This window comes from Vicia villosa, unplaced genomic scaffold (genome assembly GCF_029867415.1).
Source record: "Vicia villosa cultivar HV-30 ecotype Madison, WI unplaced genomic scaffold, Vvil1.0 ctg.000098F_1_1, whole genome shotgun sequence".
NCBI classification, from domain to species: Eukaryota; Viridiplantae; Streptophyta; class Magnoliopsida; order Fabales; family Fabaceae; genus Vicia; species Vicia villosa.
This window is the reverse complement of record NW_026705010.1, coordinates 1,102,712-1,119,561: the sequence shown is the minus strand read 5'-3', so window position 1 is coordinate 1,119,561 and position 16,850 is coordinate 1,102,712.

The window sequence follows — 16,850 nt, the reverse complement described above, 5'->3', positions numbered from 1 at the left end:
AAAATAGAAGTGTGCGACTGGAAAGTCGTAGTGGTGAGCAAAATGAATTGACTCCAAAACCTGCATGATCATCCCATTAGAATTGCTAATTCGAAGGTACAATTTTTTATCTTGAGAAACACTTAGCGATCGTAGGGGTTGAAATTCTGAGCATGGTAAACACCTGTTGATCCTAGGGACAACCTCCTTTGTAGATCCATCGACCTTGTTTTACTCCTTAGTTACTGAACTTGTAGAAGTGAGGGTAATCTCGAATTCTCCTTGGATATGTCAAACTTGTCGGAAATAATTGTAAGCGGTGGGTTTTCGTCGTATCGGAACTTCATGAGTTTCCTTTGACTGAACCTCTTTTGCTTTCCCTTAGGATAGTATCACATCATTGCAACCTTCAAAGTTTGTAGATTGATGAGGAAAACTCATGACCCTTTTTCCCCTTGGTGCGGAGTTAACACAGGTCGCCTTTCCTCCATTGTAGTTATGCATCTTTGTTTAGGATTTTGCCCCAGTTGGACTAATCCTTGCCCCCAGGTTATCATGGAGCGTCCTTGAAAGTTTGATATGTTCTAAGATGAACCCCTTTATGACTAAATACATCTTGAGTGTATCTATGAGGGAACTTTTTTGTTGAACTAACCCTTGCTCGATGACAACCTTTATTGTATCTACAAACCCGTTACGGAAAGGCATGGACATGCGGCTGGCATGGCGAAAGGCATCCTTTTTTTTTCTTAGTAAGACTAAGATCCTTCTCAATAATTTATCCTCATTTCTCCATAGTCTACGATCCTTTTGATTTTTTTGTGAGTCTCGGGGAATCGGCTAGCGTGGTAGGTGCGGATGCGGGTGAAGATAGAAATGAAAATGTAGATGCAAATGTATGACTGCATGAATATGCGAATGCATGGGTATGCGAGAGACTCCCTTTTTTTTATAACTCCGTGTATGCAATGCAGACGGGTGACATGTAATCCTAGGGATAGCCTTAGAGGCGACATTAGACCCTATTGAAATTCTTGCAAGATAGATGTTTACGACACGCCAATGGAAATCCCTTAGATTAGGGAATATGCAGAAGGTAGCGGCTGGTGACCGTTCAAGACAGTTACCAAGTCTCATGGTCATCGAGAGGCCAATCAACGTGTACCAATGAAGTTGTCCTTAGTGGGAAGGTTCTCTATGCGGAACACAACCTTATATAAGGACGATATTGGATGAAGAGAAATCCCTACAAGCTAGGGACGGGATGTGTAAATGGAAATCCAAAAACCCTACAAGTTAGAGGGTGCACGGGAATAAGCACAGAGTAACCGTTCAAGACAGTCACTAGATCTCATGACCATCGAGAGGCCAATCAAAAACATGCTAATGAAATTGTCCTTCGGGGAAGGACGCGTTGTTGTGAAAACACATGGGTGTAAAAGAAAATCCCTATAGGCTAGGGAGTACGTAGGAGTAAGCACGGAGTGACCGTTCAAGACAGTCACTGAATCGCATGGCCATCGAGAGGCCAATCGACGTATGCTAACAAAGATGTCCTTCGTATGAAGGATGCATTTTTAGAAATATGATCCCTACAGGCTAGGGAACGCGTAGATGTAAGCACATGGTGACTGTTCAAAGTAGTCACTGGATCGCATGGCCATCGGGAGGCCAATTGACGTGCGTAAACGAAGATGTCCTTCGTGGGAAGGACACACAATTGTAAGAGTACAAATATATAAAAGGAAACTCCCCACCGGTTAGGGAGTGCGTAGATGCGGGCGCGGAGTGACTGTTCATGACAGTCCCTAAGTCTCATGGCCATCGGGAGGCCAATCAACATGCATAAATGTAGATGCCCTTCGTGGGAAGGACATGGTCTTGGAATTAAAGTCCCTGTAGGGAATGCGTAGGAATACCTGCAAAAATTAAAATGCAAGGCATTCGCAGTATATAAATTGCATATAAGCACGTAAGCACATAAGCCCTAGGTTCATAGGTCCGACGTAACGGCTTAGGGTGCCTACCTGTTTACGGTGATTTCCGGTAAACAACCGCTAGTCTTCCAAACTATAATAAATATGATTTGGTTACTCGCAGGATCGACTAGATTGATCCTAGGACACATAGTCAAAAAGATTGTTATCAATGCTCATTCGAACCAAATTCATGATTCGTCTTCTTCAATAAGCGTTGTTCGATTAAAGAACAAGTAATCTTGATAGTCACTTTGTTATATGTAAGTATGATTTTAATGAAAAGATAAGTAACATAATATATGAAACTAAAAGGACTGTTAAACGTAAAGAATCTTAGAATGCAGAAACGTTAAAGACTTTGAAAATAAATGACATGAAAGTAATTCGAAAGTAAATAACATTAAAGTAAAGATACAGAAATGTAAATGGCAAGAAGTAAATGGAATGCAGTAATTCTGAAAGATATTCGAAAACGAAAGATAATACACACGTATTAAAGTGGTGGTGTCATACGTACATTTTCTCAGCGAACTCTTTCTCTTAACGCTTGATACTTGAGTAAATATGTGAGTGATTTGTACAAAATGAACACACAGAATCCTAACATTAAGACTCCTATTTATACTAGTTTCGACCTTAACGGTCCTACGCTAATCTGCTGCCACGTCTCTCATAAGAACTTCCAGCGACGCCATCTGTTACTTAGACAGTTACGAAACCGTCTTCGAATTTCAAATCTTCCCGCCTGAGTCCGTCTTCAACGCGTGGCAGTGTATTAAAAACACTACGAAAACACGCTAAGTAGTAATACTTGAATATATTTTATAAATTTTGTCTAAGTCCCCGAAGACACATACTTTCGCTAGCTTTCAGTATTCATTATCTTCATAACGATCTTAGAAATCTTTATTCTCGAAGCATGGCCATCAGTAGCCATCTTTTATTTTTAAGGGATGGCCATCAGTAACCATCTTTCCTTCGATTTTCCACTTCTTCGAAGGACAAATATTACAAGACGAAATCTTCAGCTAACAAATTGCCCCCAATAAATGCCTGTTTCGAAAATCAACAGAAATAGGCGTTTCTTGTCATCATAAGATTTCGTTTCTTATTGATCTTTGAGAGTTCCAAGACTGCTGACTAACGTCATAATCATTGATGACCCTATTCCCGAAACGTCTTGTCATTTTCAAAGATGTCTTCTCATAACTTACATTCCCACGTTTTTGACCTTACTTTTTGATCATTACTCCTACATACTAGGAGTGAAGCCAATTTATTCAACCACCGTCGGATTAAATCACCAGCCGCCACGTGTTCTTTGGGTTTTACCCAAAAGATTTAAAAAGGGTTTCCGTTAAACCTTTAAATACTTGGTCTTGCACTTCTATACAACCTTTCATTCCTATTTCTTCATCTTCTTCAACAGAAAAACCAACATCCTCAATCTTTTCAAAATCTTGCTTTCTTAATCAAAATCTCTCTATGGCTTCATCTTCAAATGTTCTTCAACCTGTTCTGAAGCTCCAATCAACAACACGGTCTGGGGAACAAGAGCACATTCCAAACCCTAACACCGAAGAAGTACGCGCTATTTACGCTTCCCAGGTAATCATTCCCTTTGAACTTTCTGGAAAATCTCTTGCTTTTATGGGTCCGTTACCAGGTGAAAATATTTCATCTCTGAATAGATTCTTCCCTGCTTATTACAAGACTAGACCATTAGTTAGCAAAACTAAGATAGATGAAGATGGTTGTTCTCCCTCAGGAAAATCTGCTAACATTGAAGAAACTTCAACTGTAACCCCTTTGGCTTTGACGAAAATTAGGTTAAACTATATGACCAACGTTGTAAAAGTTTTTAGGTCAATTCCCTTAGCCAAAGATCCTGATTTGTACTATGCCTGGTTAGAAAAAGTAGAGAAACAGAAAGAATCCTTCTGGAAATCGTTAGGAATATACGATTTGATTCAACTGTCAAAAACAGGCTTAGAATATAACCAACCCATGCTAGTAGCAGCGGTTCACTTTTGGGATGCTTCTCACAACACTTTCCATCTCCCATGTGGAATGGTTACCCCCACTCTTTTCGATGTGGCTGCGATTACAGGACTTCGACCAACTGGCGAAACCTTCGATCCCAATGAGATGGATACTGATACTATTGGTTTTAATGACTCGATAGTCACTTATACTGCATTCATCCAGAAGCACCATATCACCACTGAAACGGCAGTATCCGATGAAGAGCATATTGCTTTCTTAGCGCTATGGCTCTCACGATGTGCCTTCTGCTCAAGATCCATACAAGTTGCAAAGAGATACCTTTGCATGGCTAATCAGTTGCATGCTGGAAAAAAGCTCAACCTCAGCCAACTGCTTTTAGGTTTTCTTTATGAAAACCTCAGCGAAGCTGCAAACCTTACCAAGAATTACAAATCTAGTACTTTGCTTTATGCTGGTCCTTTCTGGCTATTCAACTGTGGCTTAACGCTACATTCGAAACCCATCTTCCCTTTCGAGGAAACGTCAATGAGGAAGATAGCAAAATCAAGAATCGAACTATAGAAGGGACCAGGTTAGCTTACCTGACTCCAAGAGAAGAAACTGGGAAGCTTCGTGAACACTTTCTGGCGTATTCAATGATGTTTGCCCAGCGTAATCAGTTCGATCCTTCTATGGCCCCGTTTGTACACAGAACAATAGGTCCCGAATGGTTTACTCGAAAATTCCCATCAACATCTCAGGATCAACAAACTGAGTCTATGGAAATTTGGAAAGCCTTTCTGACTCCAAGGTTATTTTCTCATCGCCTTCGACCATCAAAAGGTCAATGTATTCTTGTGTGCTATCAACCAAATTTGGTCTCGAGACAGTTTGGGTTGGTTCAAATAAAACCCAAGTGCTTATATGAGAAAAGGAGCCATATGTGTTTCCATACCTTGTACTTGACTGAAGGAGAATGTGAAACAAAAATCAACAAATACGTTGGCACCACCAATTTTTCTCCTATTCCTTTCGAACCTGCTTTTTACTCTACACCAGATTTTCACCAATGGTGGACAGATTATTATAGCTCCCAAATCTTTGATGCCGATAGTCTTGCTCAAGAACTAACTGCAGCTTTTGCTGATGTGCAGGAGAATTTTCACAAAGGTACTTCAACTCATATTAAAGAAATCCAAGCTTTTCAAAAATTCTTTGAAACTATCTACAGGCCTGATGATCTTAGTCGGACCGCTCGTGAGGCTGCAGTCATTTTGCGCGAAAAGTTTTCCGCCAAACTGGATAAGTTGAAATTGCCCTCGTATGTTCGACCAGAACTACGTTATGAAGTGGCTTTCAAACTTAATCCTCCAAAATTCCCTCCATTGCCAAGTGCGGATTTTGGTGTGGCTTTGAGCCCTCCTTTTCCAAATTGGTTTGTGTGTGGCAACGTTCTAAAAGACCTTCAAAACAGTACTAAAAAACGCGCCGAACGAGTGGTTCCGACTAAGCATACCTTGGATACTTTCAAAGGACATCTACATATAGATCTTGAACATGTTCGTGTCTTGACTCCAATACCTGAAGGTTTGGATTCAGACAATCTTTTCGACTGACTTTTCTTTTCTTTGTTGATATACTGATTTCAGTTTCAACTACAGCTGTTGCACGAAGGAGGAAGATTAAGGAAGCTCCTGCCCAAAAGGATTTTGGGACATCTAAGAGCAACAAACCAAGTGAGAGTGACTCCATCGTCACTGACAAGAAGCCCACGGTACATACCCATCTCATATTCTTAATCTTGTACAATCTGGGAGCAGTACTCATCTTACTTATCATCTATTTTCCAGAGCTCGAAACCCCCAACAGGTTTGAAGCGGAAAGTTTCTTCGACAGCTGCCTCAGATGGCGAAGATAAATCCCCTCCTCGTACTAGACAAGGACACAGGAAGAAACAAAAAGCTGTTACCCCTTCAAGAAAAGGGAAAGAGATAAGTCCCTCTAAAGCTGCTTCTCCTGGCGATAAGGCATCCTCTGAAGAATCTCCTTTAAAAGTTGCCAGCAATGTGTCATACCCTAATTTTTGACCCCCCTGAGATGACATATCTTCAGGATTTTCATCAAGTCAAAGTAAGTACCCAGAGCAGTCTGACATTCAATCAAGGGTGTTCAAAAAATAGAAAGCTCAGGCAAAGGATCAATCAATAGAAGGGTTAGTCTCTAAGACTCAAGAGCTTCATTGTTTCACCTATGATTGATTAGACACCCAGTCATCTAAGTACAGAATTACTCAGGTCACCAGACTAGGATTTTTTTTAAGCCTATCAAGGAGTAAACTCAGGGATCACCTTTGGGAAACCCTAAAAAGCCCTAGGGGACCATTCAAAGACATCAATCATCTTCAAATAACTCATATGACAAGATCCACTGGACATTACACCTCAATTCAAAGTATACAGTCATCATTGTCCTCTGGTCGACAATTAGGGTTTTTGACCTAATTCCCCAAGATAGTTGACTTTTTAATCAGGGCATGGATCCAAAACTCAAGACATGATTCAAGAGTCTCTAATATCTCAATATAATCCATTTACATCATTCATCTGAGGAAAAGATCTTGATTCTACACAAAAGTCCAAAATCTCACCATATCTGGAAAAAGTCAACTGTATGGGATCACCATTGACTTTTGAGATTTTTGGTCAAACCATGGCTTTCAAGGATCAATATCATCAATATATGGATATTAAAGTCATTTGACCAAAGAAATTCAAAGAAATTCATCAAGGAGCGAAAAGTCGGGAATTAGGGTTTTTTGAGGCATGGTGAGAACTCAAAATTTCACCTACACAACTCAAAAAACTTCCAACATGAAAGTTGTAGATCTTGCAAAATAAAACAACATCTTACAAAGGAACTTTTTTCAAAAGATCAATCATTTAAGAGTTTTGGAAATTTTGGAGTTTTAGGTCATAAACACTTAGAAATTTTTCTAAGTGTTTTAACCTAGTTTTCTTCCAACTTTGGCCTCATTTTTCACAAATTTGCCAAAGGATTTTGAAGAAACTCCAAACTAATGATTTGAAGTAGATGTTTAGGGCTTTCCAAATTGTGTTCAACCTTCTCCAAATTCATTTTGAGCTAAGAGTTATGCTTGTTCAAAGTTGGCCTCATGAAGTGAAATTATAGGTCATGCATCATTTTGGAACTTTGAAATTTTGTGCACATGACCTCAAATATGGATGCTACACGACCCATAACACATCTGAAAACATGCCATGCATTCATTTTCACCATGCCATTATAATTGAAGAAGATTCTAAAAACAAGAACATGTGATTATGTAATGATTACATTTAGGAATTTATGGCAAATTGATGAATCACCCAAGGAATCTTCTCACCAACCAATTAGAGCTCATTTCTGTCTCAGAATTGTCCCCTAAGATCAAGCAAAATCGAGGGCTAGGGGATTGATCAAATGGAATCAAAATTCTCATCATTGCATAAGAGATATTTGCAAACTTCCTTCATGCTTAAGAAACCAAATTTCTTTCATTAAGCAAACTCACCACAGCCAATTGATCTGCATTCATTTGCCTATAAATAGGAGGGCATACTTCAGTAGAAAAATACACCAAAGCAACCATATTCCTTGCTTTCTCTTTCTCTTCTCATGCTTATTGTTTTTCAAAGTTCTTTGGCAAGAAGAATCGTTTTCTTCAAACCAGAGCTTATCTTTGGAAAGTAAGCATTCTAACATCTCAAGGGAGGTCATTTGAGGTGATCCAAGCACCTGGATCACTTCTGAAAGTAGAGGAACACCATTGTTGCTCTCACTTTGGAGCAGTTGCAGTTGGAGGTCCATAGTGCAATTCAGAAGGTTTCCAATCAAGCCAAGCATCCAGGCACGTTCCATAGGAGGTAGTGAAGCTGTTCAGATGGCTGCAGCTCATCTGTAACTCAAGAATCATCACTCTCCATGTTCACTTGAAGCTCAAATCGAGGGAGGTCCATAGAACAATTCAGGAGGATTGAGGTTACAACAAGCATTCAGTTAGCATCACTGAGTCACAAGGAAGCTTTTGGGATCATTCATACAAGCCCAGTTGCTCTCTATCATCCTCACGACCTCCATTTTCAGAGGTAAGTTTCTGAACTCCACCTCTTTAATTTAAGCATTCTTTAAGAAATAGCTCGATTCTATCTTGTTCAGCATCATCAGAGGATTGAAAACCCTCTATCATCATTCATTTATCTTTCAGTATAGTCATTTAATTTGATTTTTAAATTTTAGGGTTCTTCACGATTTCTGGTAAATTAGTTAGATGTAGTTAATATAAATATATATTAGTTACATATTTAGAATCGTGAGTGGATTTAGAACAAGTTTCATGTTTACACCTGGGCCATTGGTTGAGATTTGAGAGAATCAGAATTTCAAAAATGTTGGAGCTTGAGGTTGAAGACGAAGATGGAGGGTGGCGCCATTTTTTAAATCTCTGAACAAAGTTTATTTTATTTTGAATGGTATGCGTTTTACAAACGAATTCATCGTTTGCCCTAGTGGCCTCCCATACGCCCTTAGTCTCCTCATGCCTCAAGTCTGGGGTTCGAATCCCCCTCGCCCCAGACTTTTTGATTCTTTTATTTTTCAATGATTTATCACTTGTTTTGAAACATAACCAAATGAGTGAGAGTTGCTATCACCATGCGCGCGTTGGCTCAGTGGTGTTGTTTTGGGTGTGTGACCTAAAGGGCGTGAGTTCAAGCCTTGGTGGAGACATTTCTAAATTTTTTATCACTTTTCACACATATTCTCTTCACAACTTCACATGATTATTTAACCTATCAAATTAAATCATTTTCACTTCATTTTTCACACACTTTTTATTTAATATACCTATTTTGTGAATAACCAAAAAATCATAAAAAATATTATTTATTTCATGTTTATCATATAAATATTCAACTGTTATCAAAACAACAAAAATACTGTCGAGGCTCTGTACATACTTCTCCAAAGGCCTCCACTCCATCCAGGTTAGGCTTTACAAGCTTTCAATTTACAGTCTTTATTTAAATTACTGTCAAATATAAACTGTGCATATATATTAGTTTAGAACTGCGTTTGAGTATAAACCCTAGGACAGTTAAACTATATATATATTATAGGAATATGGCCTAGGATTGAGAATGTCTTCCCGGTGAAGGCTCTTTCCTAATTAGAGATCTGTAGTTCAAACCCCCAAGATGAATTATTCCCGGTGAAACATCTTGGCAAAAACCTTAGAATCCAAAAAAATAGGACACATCCACCCAAAGAGGAATTATTCCCGGTGAAACCTCTTACCCATTTGCTTAGAGCCAAAATAAGTTCAAAACTACATAGCTTTCTCTTGTGCTATAACAAGGACCCTCGATTAGCCTCCTCTTGGGCTTTGTACAAGGACCCACAAGCTTCTTAAAAGCATTTCCAGCTTCCTCTTGAGCTTGTATACAAGGACCCATCAGGTTTCTTATAAACATAGGAACAGGTCTTTAGTCACCTTTTAGCCTACCCTGGTGAGTTTTCTTCCAATTAAAACCAGACTTTAAACAAGCTAAGTTTGTCTCAATTTTGCATTGAGCACACCCTTTTGGAATGAGAGACATGGACAGTCTCTGTCACCCTTATCTTCATCAATCTTCCTTAGCAGAGTCTAGGATCTATGTTTATTTCTCCTCAGCATGTGTCAGCCTTCATCTTGGGCTTTAAATAAGAAGTCTCCACTAGATAATCTTTCTGCCATCATTACAGTCAAAAAACCCCTGGAAAGGGTTAGCCTCCAAAGTCAATTAAAATCAATCTATCATTTCAGTCAAAAAACCCCTGGAAAGGGTTAGCCTCCAAAGTCAATTAAAATCAATCTATCATTTCAGTCAAAAAAACCCCTGGAAAGGGTTAGCCTCCAACATCATTCTTTCATTTCAACAACATCAGTCTTTCAAAACCAAAGATTCATTCTCTTAGGAGATAATTTCCCCAAAAGAGTCAAAATCCCTAGAAAGGGTCAGCCTCCAAAAACATGACAAAAATCAGTCTTTTAACAGACAATTTCTCCAGCTGGGTCAAAAATCCCTGGAAAGGGTTAGCTTCCATCAAAAAACAGTCTTTTAATAAATAAAATCTCCTCAATAGAGTCAAAACCAACAAAAACAGTTAGCCTCAACCTTGGGCTTCATACAAGGCACTAAACAATAAAACTCCCCTGTCAAGAGTCAGCCTCAACCTTGGGCATTGTACAAGGCAGATAATAGAGTCTCCCCCGGTGAGTTCTTCATCATTCAGTAGCCACAACCTTGGGCTTTGTACAAGGCAGAAAATAATGTTTTCCCTAGCTAGAGTCAGCCATAACCTTGGGCTTTGTACAAGGCACACAAAATAGAGTCATTCATAGTCTCAAAAATTCAGTTATCTTCAGCAGTCAGCCACAACCTTGGGCTTTGTACAAGGCACACAAATATAGTCTCCCTAAGTAGAGTCAGCCTCAATTCTGGGCTTTGTACAGAACACCAAATAAAAATTCATCAAAATAAACACTCTCCAAATAGAGTCAGCCTCAATTCTGGGCTTTGTACAGAACACAAAAATACCCTGTAATTAATCCTCAATGGAGTCATCTCCCAGAGTCAATACATTAATTAATCAATCAAAAAGCCTCAAGCTTGGGCCTCATACAAGCCAGCTAAAGTCAAATCTTTTATACAGTAGATAGACATAGCTTATCTCTATAGAGAGATATTTTTACTACTCTACCACATTCAAACAAACAAACATTTCAATTTCAATTTCAATCAAGTCTCCCATTTAGGATTTTGAAAGGCATGAGCTGGCAGTAAAACCCAGACATGTGGTAACTTTCCCTAATTTGGATGAGCATCTTTCTTTCATTTAAGAGGTATCTGACTGGCATACTTGCAAACACACAAGTAAGGTCCCCCTCTTGAATGAAATGAATCCAGTTATTCTGTCACTCTTTCAAAATGTTTGTGGTATAATAGTACAAATACCTCTCTGTAAAGATGATTTCATGTCTCTTTACTGTAAACAGAGATTTAATTCAAGCTTCAACCTTGAGCTTCTAACAAGGCACCAAAAATCATTAATAACCAATTAGTTCCCCGAACTACATTAAGCTCTGACTTCCATTAGGGATATGTAGGCATGAGGTTCACAAGGAATCTCAGCGAGCTAATAAAATACCAAAAATAGTCAGTTTGTCTGTCTGTCAGTCTTTCCAAGTCAATTCAATTCCTTCTCCTAACACAAAGGAGAAACTTTCCCAATCATTAGCAATAAACACAATCACAAATGACACAGAGAAGGTTCCTGTAGAGTACTACAGATATGTAGGGTGTTTAAACACTTCCCTATGTATAACCGACCCCCCGGACTCCAGAATTTCTAGTCTAGGTGAAATCCCCACACTTAGCAAACTGTCATACCCCAAAATTTGCCCTCCCATATTCCATTCACAATAATGCAAAGCTCATGGTTCAGTCCCAAAGACCACTCACTCCAAAGTCCAGAAGGTCCACAGTCAACTGGTTTGACCTAAAAAGTCAGTCATCACCAGAGCATAGTCAAAGCTTCCCAATTTTTGTCAACATCTAGTATGTGAAATACAACCATCATTTGAGCAAAGATTGATCATGATTCCATTAATAGAAACTCAGAGATGAACAAATACACAAAGGTTCAAATTAGGGTTTCTTAGGAGAAAGTCAACCCAACTTTGACTGGGCATAACTTTCACATGGAACATCAAAAATTCCCCACTCAAAGCCTATTTTGAAGGAAATTGGATTCTCTACAATTTTGTCTCTCACAAGCCAGGGCTAGAAGTGATTCATTTGAGAGATACAGTGCAAAAGATTACAGGTCCTTTTCAGGCATCCTTCAAAAGCAGTTTTTTCCCAAGGAGGATATGATCAAGATAAAAGCTCCAAATGAAAAATATATTCCAAAGTGACTTATAGAGAACCTCTTGAGGTTTCCAAAAAGTCTTAGAACTCCCTCATAGCTTAAAAATTGAGTGAGATATGCTTGATCAAAGTTAGGTGATTTTGAAGGACCAAATGTGAAAAAGGAGGGTTCAAATTGAGGAATTTTGCAAATGGGCCTATGGTTTCCTTATGCAAGCTTGGTCCACAAGCCATTAGCATGCCCAAAGTCATTTGCCACGAAAATTAGCATTATATTTGAATTAATATGATTTTTATTTCATTTTAATGATTTAATAAAGATTAAAAATCAAATATTTTGTCAAAAATTATATTTGGTTGATTTCCAATCAGCATTAATACCTAAATATAATCTATTTTCGTGACAAAGTGGTATGAAAAAGATTGACACAATATTTGGACCAAAATAGTAGCTTGGGATTCAAGAAAGAATCAAATTTCTCAAATATGGCAAAATTGGATTCATTGAGGTTTGGGCTATCTTTTTAACCTAATTTGATTCTCCTATAAGTATACAAGTCAGAACAGTGGACTAGGGGTTGGAAATTCTGGAAAAGGGAGGGCAGCCAAGAACCAAGAATTCACCAAGAAACTCAAACTCGGTTTTGGAGAATTAAGAGGTTTTAACAAGAATTAAAAGGTGCAAACGCTTCCTTGAAGGTCTCTGAAGGTGACTGGATCATTGCACGACCTCAATAACCCCAGAATTCCTCCATACAAACTCAGGTAAGTCACTCAGAAAACTCGATCGATCTGAACAATTCATGCACTTCCATTGAAATATGATTGCGTATTTAGGTTTATCTTAGTGCTCTAATCGTTTTTGGATCGGTTATTTGGAGTTTATGTGCCTATAATGTGTTTTGCCATTGTTGGCCGATTTAGGTTTTAGGGATTTCAAATTAGGGCTTTTCATTTGAAGTAAAATTAGAGGGGAATAAGTGCATATCCAGGTTCGCAAGGTTTAGACGAGGACATTTGAGGGGGTGCGAAATATTTCTGTGTATCTATGCCCTATTTGCTATTATCCAGGTATAAGGGCTACGAATAAAGTCGTAGCAAATTCGTAGCTAAACTAACAGAGTTTTACCAGGTTTGGTTGGGACGATGATGACGTGTCGTCGTGGTACTGGCGCATTTGAAAATTCGCGCGCCTTATTTGCATTGATCTCTTGTTTCATATATGTTGTATTGGATGCGTGTTTTAAACGCATGATTCGCTTGGCTGGAGTGGTAGTGAAACGCTTAGGTGAGGGGGAGAGTGTGGGTTCGAACCCCACCTCCCACGTTATTTTTTATGGAAAACCTGGCTTCTTGTTCCCATACGCACACAGTCACATGGTTCCTCATAGACCCTCAAAATCTGAACCATTCAATTCCCATCCATTCAAATCTGACGCCCAGAATTTGATACCCATACTATAGACCTCCAATCCAGCCACATGGTATCATAATTCCTAATAACTAAGATTATTTTAATTAAATATTTATTTTGATTAAATCTCTTTTAATATATTTAATTATGTAATAATATTTATTTTTACAAATAAATTAGTACATGATATTTATATTTAAAATCCAATTTATTGTTCGTGCCGATTAAATCGATTAATCGCTATGGGCAATAATGATTTTAATTAAAATATTTATTTAATTAAAATACAATTAAATTCTATTCGATTAAATGGTTGCAATCATCTTATTGATTGTGATGATTAATCCTCCCTTATTCTAAATCTAATTTGTTATTATTTGTAATCGTATTAATCGGTTATGAGGGGTAACAATACAAAATAAAATTCACAAAAATAATAAAATACATTAATTCATTATTAGTGATAATCGAATCAATCGATTTGAATTGGTAATGGTGCAAAACCTCAAATCCGTTAACTAGGGCGATTGAATCTATTGATCGTTGCGGTTAATAGTGCTAAATCAAATCAGGGTTGTACGCCCAGAACATCTAAAACAACTTCAAAACACTTTTCAAACACCTTTCAAACTTCAAGTTCAAAATACAGATTTTTATCTACGATAGGCTATTCAAAGCCTTCAAACCTTCAAATCAAATTTCAAACCTTAAGGGCGTACAACCCGTCCCCCGAACTACGTTGACTCTGATTCTCCATAAGGAGATACGTAGGCACTTGGCAACAAGGCGAGTCCCCCTCTTCAAAATTCTAATCATGTCATTATAATTCTGTTTGCCATATTTCTTTATGAACCCTGCCATGAAACCCTGATCTTTGAATTATTAGCCTTTAGGAAATGGTTGAGGGTGCCTAACACCTTCCCTCGACCTGAATATAGTATCTTACCCCGATCTCTCAACTATGTAAGGTTTCCTATTCGCCTTGGTAGAATAGGTGGCGACTCTAAATTTAATTTTTAGGGCAGGTTGCTACAGCTGGCGACTTCACTGGGGATAACTATTTCGGTGAATTACTATGCTCCTATAAGTTTTAGGTTTTGGCAGGGTTTAGGTTTGGCAAGTTTTTAGGGTTTGGCAAACTTGCCATTTTTTAGGGTTTGGCAAACTAGCCATTTAGGATTTGGGGAAGGTTCATCTTTTCAATGAATATTAATTTATTTGTTTTTTTGTTTTTTCTGGTTTTGTCTTAAATGTTTATTTGTCTGCCTTGGAATATCTGTTATATTTTTATACACACTGCTGGCATTATGTAATGTTAAAACCCTAAGTGTGGGAGTTAACTTTGAGACCAAAAGGGGACATGAATCGCCTTATGAGTCTCACTGATAACTCCACTCGGAGTGGGTTAGGTATTTGGAAAGGTCCGAAACGAAGCTTGACTTTGTGGAGGGCTGGACTGGATACTTAGCTGATCTCTCCGGGAACCTACCCCAAAAATTCGAACCTCATGGATAAAATGAGTTGTTCCAAAATCCGAAGAGACAAAAAGTCTCGGAGGCTACGAACGACCCCATGAGACCTTCTAGCACACCCCCTATTAAAAGGTTGGCTCCCAAGAGCCGCTACGTCGAACCTATGAACTTATGTGATTTGTGCTACATGTATATATTGTGTTGATCATTATTTTTATTATTTCTTTTTTCATTCATCATACATCATGTGCATTCTTGCATCATATTCTATTCAAAAAAAAAAAAAAAAGAAAAAGGATATCATACATATCACGCATGGCATACACGTCATTTTCATAACACTAAGAGAAGACTCCTCTTCTATATCCAGAATAAAGGACCATTGGGAAGGATAATCTAACATCCCGACCATATTATCAAACAAGGTTTCAGCAGAAGAAATCAATGGATCAGCTGGAACAGAATCAAGCCGCCCTTCGTGAGGAAGTGGATCAACTAAAGGTTAGCGTGGAAGAGGTTAAAGGAGGTATGGCTCAGATGCTAGAATTCATGAAGGCCCTCCTAGACAAACAAGACAAGGCAAAAGAGGTTCAGTCTGGGGATACCCTGGTTCAGGATGAGATCCCTAATGACGAAAACCCGCTGCTAGGGTTTGTTTCAGGCTTTGGCCCAGCTAAGGACAAATCTCAGGCCCGATCTGTCAGGAGAGCTATCCAATTCCAAGAGAAAGGAGAAGCCTCCCAAGAAGGATTTGTCCCCACTCCACAAACAAAAGGGACAACCCGCACAGTGCGCATTCCTGCTAGCAATGTCCCTAAGGACGATGATTACCTGGATCTACAATACGGAGTGCAAGAGGTGGACAACTCAGACCAAGTACCTCAGACACAACAGTCTATTCCTAACTCTAAGGAAGACTCCAAGGATAGTGAACAAATCAAGGCGCTAGAAGAGAGACTAAAAGTGGTAGAAGGATACGATGTCTTTGACGTGAATACCTTCGAAATGAGTTTGGTCTCAGACTTGACTATCCCACACAAATTTAAGATTCCTGACTTTGAGAAATACAAAGGGCTCACATGTCCGAGGAATCACTTGCGCATGTATGTGCGAAAAATGGCTGCCTACGCCCACGATCCAAAGCTAATGATACATTTCTTTCAAGAAAGCTTAAGCGGAGCGTCTATTGACTGGTACATGCAATTAGAGAAGTCTTCTGTCCGAAGCTGGAATGATCTGGCCAACACCTTCTTAAAGCATTACAAATACAACTTGGACATGGCACCCAATCGGATGCAATTACAAAACATGTCACAGAAGAAGGATGAATCATTCAAGGAGTATGCCCAAAGGTGGAGGGAAATGGCTTCTCGAGTCCAACCTCCCCTAATGGAAAAAGAACTGGTGGACATATTTATGAGCACCTTGCAAGGACCATACTACGACAAGATGGTCGGAAGCATATCTTCAGGGTTCTCGGACTTGGTAGTCATTGGTGAGAGAATTGAAAATGGAATCAAAAATGGGAAGATACAAGGGGCACCCTCAGGTTCCTATCATCCAAAGAAGTCATATGACGAAAAGAAAGAATCCAATATTGTGGGGGCAGTCATGGGTAATCAGACTCCAGTATCACAACAAAGGGATCAGCAAAAGCAACAGGCTGGCCAGCGCACCTGGAGGTCCAAGCCGAAACGATCATTCACTCCGTTGTACATGCCATTGGCTCAAGCTTTGCAACGTCTGCTCAGTCAGAACCTGATAACTCTGCTACCTCCATACTCAGCTCCGGCTAACCCCGCTCCCGGGTACAAGCATCATGCTAGGTGCGCTTATCATTCAGATAGTCCTGGTCATGATACAGAGGATTGTGGGCCGTTGAAGCACAAGATCCAAGATTTGATTGATGAAGGGCTCATTGAGTTCGAAGATCCTAGCAAGTCTAACACCATAGGTGGCTAGAAGGAGGATTTCTTAGATCATTAGTTTTGTTTCCATTTGCAATTCCCTTCCGTTTGTTTAAACATTAGTCTTATGACATATGCTATGTACT